This window comes from Cebus imitator, unplaced genomic scaffold (genome assembly GCF_001604975.1).
Source record: "Cebus imitator isolate Cc_AM_T3 unplaced genomic scaffold, Cebus_imitator-1.0 Scaffold415, whole genome shotgun sequence".
Lineage (NCBI taxonomy): Eukaryota > Metazoa > Chordata > Mammalia > Primates > Cebidae > Cebus > Cebus imitator.
In genome coordinates this window covers 977,337-985,379 of record NW_016107730.1, presented here as the reverse complement: position 1 = coordinate 985,379, position 8,043 = coordinate 977,337, and the positions used below count along the sequence as shown (strand labels likewise).

Genomic DNA, 8,043 nt, shown 5'->3' with positions numbered 1-8,043 from the left:
AGTAGAGACGGGGTTTCACCATGTTGACCAGGATGGTCTCGATCTCTTGACCTCGTGATCCACCCGCCTCGGCCTCCCAAAGTGCTGGGATTACAGGCTTGAGCCACCGTGCCCGGCCTCAGCTGTGTTCCTTTAATTTGCCAGGAATTAAAATCTGTTTCATTTTTACTTAGACATAACTTGAATATAAGTCACTTCAAATAACAAAATAAAAATTGAACTTCATATGTTTTAGTTAAAACAACAGAAAACTGAAATCTCCTCTTTTAAGAGAGAAATGTCTCATCAGCTAGTTAGTTCCCTTGTTTGCTTACTGAGTGATATGAAACCCACCTACAGCTTTCTGAAAATAATCCCAAAGTGTGGGGAGTCCTACTACCTATGTTTAAGTAAAACAAGTTCTGCAGAAAAAGTAGATCCAACAAGTAGCAGGTTTGTTAAGAAGCTAAATCTTGGCCAGGTGTAGTGGCTCACACCTCTAATCCTAGCACTTTGGGAGGCTGAGGCAGGAAGGAGGATCACCTGAGTTTAGGGGTGCCAGACTAGCCTGGGCAATATATCAAGGCTCTGTCTTTACAAAGAAAGCAAAACAAAAAGTAGTAGTGTGTGGTGGCACACACCTGTAGTCTTAGTTACTTGGGAGGATGAGGCGGGAGAATCACTTGAGCCCAAGAGTTAGCAGCTGCAGTGAGCTATGATTGCGCCACTGCATGCCAGATGGACAAGAGAGCCAGACACTGTCTCTAAAAGAAAAAAAAAAAGTGTGAAAAAAAAGAAGGAACAGCTAATTCTGGGCCAGACACAGTTGCTCATGCCTGTAAACCCAGCACTCTGGAGGCCAAGATGGGAAGATTGATCAGGCCAGGAGTTTGAGACAAGCCTAGGAAACATAGGGGAACTCCATCTCTACAAAAAATTTAAAAATTAGCCCGGTGTGGTGGGGCATGCCTGCAGTTCTAGCTACTCAGGAGACAGGCAGGAGGATTGCTTAAGCCCAGGAGTTCAAGGCTGCCGTGAGCCATGATCATGCTGCTGGACTCCAGCCTGGGTGACAGAGTGAGGCTGAGATCTTATCCTTAAAAAAAAAAACAACAAGAAGCCAGGCACGGTGGCTCACCCCTGTAATCCCAGCACTTTGGGAGGCTGAGGCGGGCAGATCACGAGGTCAAGAGATCGAGATCACCCTGGTCAACATGGTGAAACCCCATCTCTACTAAAAATACAAAGATTAGCTGGGAGTGGTGGCACACGCCTGCAGTCCCAGCTACTCCAGAGGCTGAGGCAGGAGAATTGCTTGAACCTGGGAGGCAGAGGTTGCGGTGAGCTGAGATCACGCCATTGCACTCCAGCCTGGGCAACAACAGTGAAACTGTTTCAAAAAAACAAAAACACCTTATGCTAATTCTGAGAAGAAATGACATTTAAATGAGAGCTCATGTCTTATCAAATCAAAATGTTTGTCCTGCTAGGAAAAAAAAAGAACAGCTATCGAGGTATAAAAAACAATACCATTACCAGGACATTGCACGTTAAGATGAATTAAAATTGTGCACAAAATAACTGTCCACATTTTACACAGCACTCACAGTGGGACTCTGCAATAAAATGTCGTTATTTTTGCTAAAGCAAACTACTTTTTCTGGTAAGACTGTCTCTCACTATACCTCTACTAGGATATCTACATACAACTTAGCATGGAATGTGAATGCATGTCCCTACAACACACAACAGATGCCCTGAAAGGCTCCCGACTCTTAACTAACGGCTTATGCTGCAAGGCATGAGCCAGGATAACGGCAGACCCCTTCTGTGTATAAGTCTTTCACGGAGCCACTGTTACCGGAAGAAGCAAAGAGCAGCGATTTCCTTCCAAAAGGTCAGCTGCCTCAGACAGACCAAACAGAAAGCAGCGAATTCTTGCCAACTTCCCCTCCTGCTTCTGCAGCTAGTATGCAATAGCATTAAGTTTCCAGTAAAGCTCCTTAGAAAAACAAAGCAAACGTGAGACCCAGAATCTAAGCAATGTCAGTGTCTCGCTTGACTGAATGAAAGGCAGTAAGATCATATGGAGCTACACTTTTTAAACAGTGGTGGAAATGTTAGGAAGGTGAGATTAAACATGAGGAAAAGGGCAGGACTGGAACCATCTAGATTTTATACCAATGCTCCAGAAGTTTCCATCTAAAAATAAGATGGTAGGCTGGGTGCGGTGGCTCAGGCCTGTAATCCCAGCAGTTTGGGAGGCCAAGGCCGGTGGATCACTCGAGTTCAGGAGTTTGAGACCAGTCTGGCCAGCATGGTGAAACCCCGTCTCTATCAAAATTAGCCAGCTGAGGTGGCATGTGACTGTAATCCCAGCTACTCAGGAGGCTGAGGCATGAGAATCGCTTGAACCTGGGAGGCAGAGGTTACACTGAGCCAAATCACGCCACTGCACTCCAGCCTGGATGACAGAGTGAGATTCCGTCTCAAAAAAAATAAAAATAAAAATAAGATGGTATTTTAGAGATAATAAATGCAACAACAGATAAGGTCCCTAATGGACTGATATAAAAATAATAAATTTTGAAATTTTTTATTCTCAAAGTCAAGTCTGTCATTGTCCAACATGCCAGGGCACTGGAGGGTTCAATGCTGACAACCAGTAGGCATATATACAATGAATATATGTTTCTTAGATTAGACATGGAGAAAAGACTTTTATAAAACAAATCAACAAAAAGGGGAAGAGGACAGAAAATAAGATTTTTTTTTTTGAGACAGGGTCTCACCCTGTTCCCCAGGCTAGGGTACAGTGGTGCGAGTCTCAGCTCACTGCAACCTCCGCCTCCCAGGCTCTAGCCTCAGCCTCTTGAGTGGCTGCGACCACAGATGTGTGCCACTACGCCTGGCTAATATTTTGTATTTTTGGTAGAAACATAGTTTAATTATGTTGCCCAGGCTGGTCTCGAACTCCTGAGCTCAAGCGCTCCGCCCCCCTCAGCCTTCCAAAGTGCTGGGATTACAGGTGTGGGCCACTGCGCCAAAGCCTGACTTTTTAATTAAGAGTGGTTTTTTTTTCCTAGACTGCTCAGCAGGATAATTAAGGTGTTAAACTGCATGAAAGCCAATGCACTCCGTCTTCCTAGAGGAGCAAATTAGACCCTTTTGAGTATAAAAATGAAGAAGGAAGGAAAAATGATGATTTTAAAAGTTTTCTCAATCAGATCAGTTCCCGGCTTAACTAGCTACAAAAAACTTGCAAGAAAATGTGACGGGTTCCTACCGAACGCCAGCTCTGTGTGGTTTCTAACTCTAGTTTCAGGTTGCGGTGGCAACAGAGACACCAGGCTTTTTGTGAGACAAGCTCTTGTTCTAAAAAGTTTGGGCTTTGATGATGGAGAGTATTTTAACCCCACTCTGAGAATACCTAGTTTGAAATGAAGACAGTATGGAGTTCAAGGAAAAAAGTCTGAGTTTGTTATGTTAAATTAAGCTACCCACACACCCACACTAGAAACTGCTTTGTGTTGGAAACAAAATAAACTACTTAATTTCCAAGGCCTTTCCTATACTTCATTACCAAACCTTCAATAATAGCAAAGAAGCAAACATGGGAAATGAGAAAAAGAAAGTACAAGCAGGAGTAGTAACACAATTGCAGTAGCAATAGTGGTAATAAATATCCAAGGAGTTTCGCCCACCTTCAGGGCGCAGACCGTCAACCACAGTGCTTTACTTATTGAAAATCATCAGCTAGCTGGGCACGGCGGCTCACGCCTGTAATCCCAGCACTTTGGGAGGCCAAGGCGGGTGGATCACCTGAGGTCAGGAGTTTGAGACCAGCCTGACCAATATGGTGAAACCTCGTCTCTAAAAAAAAAAATTTGAAAATCATCACCTAGCCAAATGAGTTTTTCCTGACAGTGATACCTGCAGTTTAAGACTCCTTTATCATACAAGCCACAAAGTGAATTATCACAAAATGCAACTCACAAATGGATACAAAAAGATTATCTGACAACCCCAAAAAAGGCTTTAAAACTCACTTCCCTGAGGGCTAGAGAGCACCAAGAAGACAAACCTTCAAACACAACCAATGGAAGCCATATTTGGGGAGTGAAGGTTCACCTTTCTTCTTTTAAGTCGATCAGAAATTAGCCAAAAGCTTTAGATTGTAGAAGTCAGTGGGAGGAGAATAACGAGAACTGTCCTGGGGGTGGGTAACTTTCCCATAAGGCCAAAACCTAGATCCTGACCACTTGTGGTCAGAATTAGCAACGCAACATTTCCTATAAGAAGCCGAGTTGTGGCCGAGCACAGTGGCTCACGCCTATAATTCCAGCACTTTGAGAGGCTGAGACGGGCGGATCACAAGGTCAGGCATTCAAGACCAGCCTGGCCAATATGGTGAAACCCCGTCTCTACTAAAAACACAAAAAAATTAGCCGGGTGTGGTGGCATATGCCTGTAATCCCAGCTACTCGGGAGGCTGAGGCAGGAGAAATGGTTGAACCCAGGAGGCGGAGGTTGCCATGAGCTAAGACCGTGCCACAGCACTGGGCGACAAAGCGAGACTCCATCCCCAACCCAAAAAAAAAGCTGAGTTGTTAACTTTGTTAATTATAATTCCTTAATGGGTTTCCGTTAGTTACATTATTACCCATCACCAATATCATCTGAAACTCAGGTTTTCTAATGGCAGAAAACATTTCGCATACACGAGGCAATATTATTAATACAAATGAGAAAACAACTTGCAAAACACTCCAAAGTGTAAGACAGGATAACAAAGGATACTGAAGTTAGCTGCCATCTGGATACCTGTTCACATGATACCAATAACTCAACATCAACTTACCTGATGCTACTGTGCATGGGGTCACAGATGAGGTATACATGATAAATTCCTACTGTAATTAACACGTTAAAAAGAAAATATACAAATAACTATGTTACTGTTGTTGATGTGCATTAAATATGAGCCGAATGCTAGGAGATCATCTGAGTTCTCCAAACCATGCCATCAAGAAATAGACACTCTGATACAGAAGGCAACTTCTGAATTTAACAGTGCTGTGTAATATGTCTAGGGGAAATTTGGGACAAGGACACCTGGCAGTTCCATACTCCCATGAAAGGTGCCTTACACAATCTTTAACACCTTCGCTAGAAATAGAATCAATACAGTATTTGTATCCAATGTCTCATTTTGATAATCCTTTTTTTTTTTTTTTTTGAGACGGAGGCTGCATTCATCAGACAAGGTTAAGACTTCAACTTTGCTACCACTGCTTAGTTTGTTTTTCTTTTTTTTTTTTTGAGACAGAGTCTTGTTTTGTCGCTCAGGCTACAGTAAAGTGGTGCAATCTTGGACCTCCACCTCCCAGGTTCAAGCTATTCTCCTGCCTCCGCCTCCTGAGTAGTTGGGGCTACAGGCATGTGCCACCATCCTCAGCTAATATATACATTTTTTTGGTATTTTTTAGTAGAGACAGGGTTTCACGAGGTTGGCCAGGATGGTCTCGATCTCTTGACCTCGTGATCTGCCAGCCTCAGCCACCCAAAGTGCTGGGATTATAGATGTGAGCCGCTGTGCCTGGCCAATCATCCTATTTTCAAAAGATGGGATGTTTTCCTCCTCTAGAATTAGAATTTACCCTACACTCTGGGCATAAGAACAAAAGCAACTGAGTTATCTGTTGCCCGACTAATAGACTGTAAGCCATCCTAGAGTGAGGACCGTGTCTCTCTCATTCATTTTGATTTCCTTAATATAGTACTTGATACACATGGTTGGTATTCAGTAATTGTGTATTAAAAACAATTTTTGTAGACCTTCATGTTATAGAAAGAACCTAAATTGGGGGAAATGGATGGTAGGTCAGAATATTTTTAACACTGTGAAGGTCGTTAACTTGAATCCTTATAACAGGAATAATGGGACTGAATCACACTTTATAGAAACCATGACGGAGGTTTTGACTCATCATTGGTGCTAATCAAGGTAAACATAAGGGCAAGTAGTGCCACCTTCATAAACATCGTGACAAATTTGTAAAATAGAGCTAACACTTCATTGCCGCAATTTCAAAGAGAAGAATTACATGAAATATGATGATGCTAAGATGAGCTGAAATTCCAAAGAAAGCATCTTCTCTGAGCAAACTAACCTTTCTTTTAATTATATCTCAAGAAAGAAGCTGAGTATAAATGAGAAGCACATTTGTCAACAATTCACTCCTGGCCGGGCGTGGTGGCTCACGCCTATAATCCTAGCACTTTGGGAGGCCGAGGCGGGTGGATCACAAGGTCAGGAGATTGAGACCATCCTGGTCAACATGGTGAAACCCCGTGTCTACTAAAAATACAAAAAATTAGCTGGGTATGGTGGCGCGCGCCTGTAGTCCCAGCTACTCGGGAGGCTGAGGCAGGAGAATTGCTTGAACCCAGGAGGCGGAGGTTGCGGTGAGCCGAGATCGTGCCATTGCACTCCAGCCTGGGTAACAAGAGCAAAACTCCGTCTCAAAAAAAAAAAAATTCACTCCTTCAGTTACCATGTATGCCACTAACCACAATCCAGAAAGATTTATGATTGTGCCAAAGCAAGATGATGAGGTTCTGTACCCAGAATGTAGATTAATGTTAGAAGGATGACTCAGGACTAATGGTATCAGTCTGATAGACACTGAACCTCTTTCTTTCCCTTTTTTTAATCTCTGTGAGTTCTTCAACTACAGGACAGAATGCCAACTCAGGAAGATAGTTCAGTAAACACAGCTACCTTTGACTATTTTTTTTTATCTAAGATGTATTTCCATGCAGCAAAGTAAATTTAGCAAATGAAAATATAGTCTTGACTTGCTATGGATGTCCTCTCTCTCTGCCAAAAATGACAAGCTGCTTGCTCAAAAGTTGTCACTAATTAGCAGCTGCTGCTGTAAAGAAAGCCAAAGTAAGTGCCAAGAAAAGCATATTGAACTGAAAGAGGGCCCTATGACAAGAAATGGGAAATGCAAAATCTATTTGTCACTAGTAAACTTACATAAATACTAGCAATCCAAATTTGGGAGAAGTAGGGGCAGGGGAATAATGGCAATACATGTCTGTTCATATTTAAACAGGAAGGACTGAAAAAGTCTCCTAACATCCTAAAGTCAGAAATAGCAAGGTATTGGTGTTGCTAAATTCTATCACAACCATATCCACCTTTCCAATAGGAGCCAATCTTGGTTTTGGATGATGATTATTATTTTTGGAAACAGGGTCTTGTTCTGTGGCTCAGGCTGGAGAGCAGTGACATGAACAGCACTCACTGTGGCCTCTGACTCCTGGCTTCAAGTGATTATCGCACCTTTGCCTCCCAAAGTGCTGGGATTACAAGCATGAGCCACTGTGCCTGGCCTAGTTTTGGATAAGTTCTTGTTGTCAATACTTCCGTCTCTGGCACTTTTAACACCTGTATTTGTAGACACTACAAAAATAAATTTTAAAAATACCTTTCATATTCTATGGGCTTCAGCCTAAACTGATGGTTCCGAATCTACCTGTTGACGCTTCATGTCACAGGCTGAAACTATGAGGTCAAGCAGAAGTGATCTGCCCAATGTAAATGAGCACAGATACAGTGGTAGAAAATCACTTTACTAGCTCTATTTCAAGAGGCTCTAAAGGAGTCCACAACATCCCAGCACTTTGAGAGGCTGAGGCAGGAGGATCACTTGAGGTCAGGAGTTCAAGACCAGCCTAGGCAACACAAGGTGACTTTGTCTCTACAAGATAAAAATAAAATAATTAGCCAGGCATGGTGGTATGTGCCTGCAGTCCTAGCTACTCAGGAGGCTGAGGAAGGAGGATGGCTTGCGCTCAGGAGTTTAAGGCTACAGTGAGCCACGATCGCACCACTGCACTCTGTCTCTTAAAAAAAATATCTGAGGCCGGGCACGGTGGCTTAAGCCTGTAATCCCAGCACTTTGGGAGGCCGAGGCGGGTGGATCACGAGGTCAAGAGATCGAGACCATCCTGGTCAACATGGTGAAACCCCGTCTCTACTGAAACTACAAA

At 43.1% G+C, this 8,043-nt stretch overlaps 1 protein-coding gene across 2 annotated transcripts in view; it reads right to left on the bottom strand.

Moving 5' to 3' along the window:
• Positions 1 to 8,043, bottom strand: part of LOC108289827 (signal transducer and activator of transcription 5B) — an 82,373-nt gene that overhangs the window by 49,122 nt on the left and 25,208 nt on the right. Inside the window, exon 1 of one of the 2 annotated variants that reach the window (XM_017509417.2) lies at positions 3,684 to 3,788. The exons of the other annotated variant lie outside the window; for it this stretch is intronic. The gene's annotated coding sequence lies outside the window, so the exon portion shown is untranslated. Of the gene's footprint in view, positions 1 to 3,683; positions 3,789 to 8,043 lie in introns of those variants that run through there. 2 annotated transcript variants of the gene reach the window in all.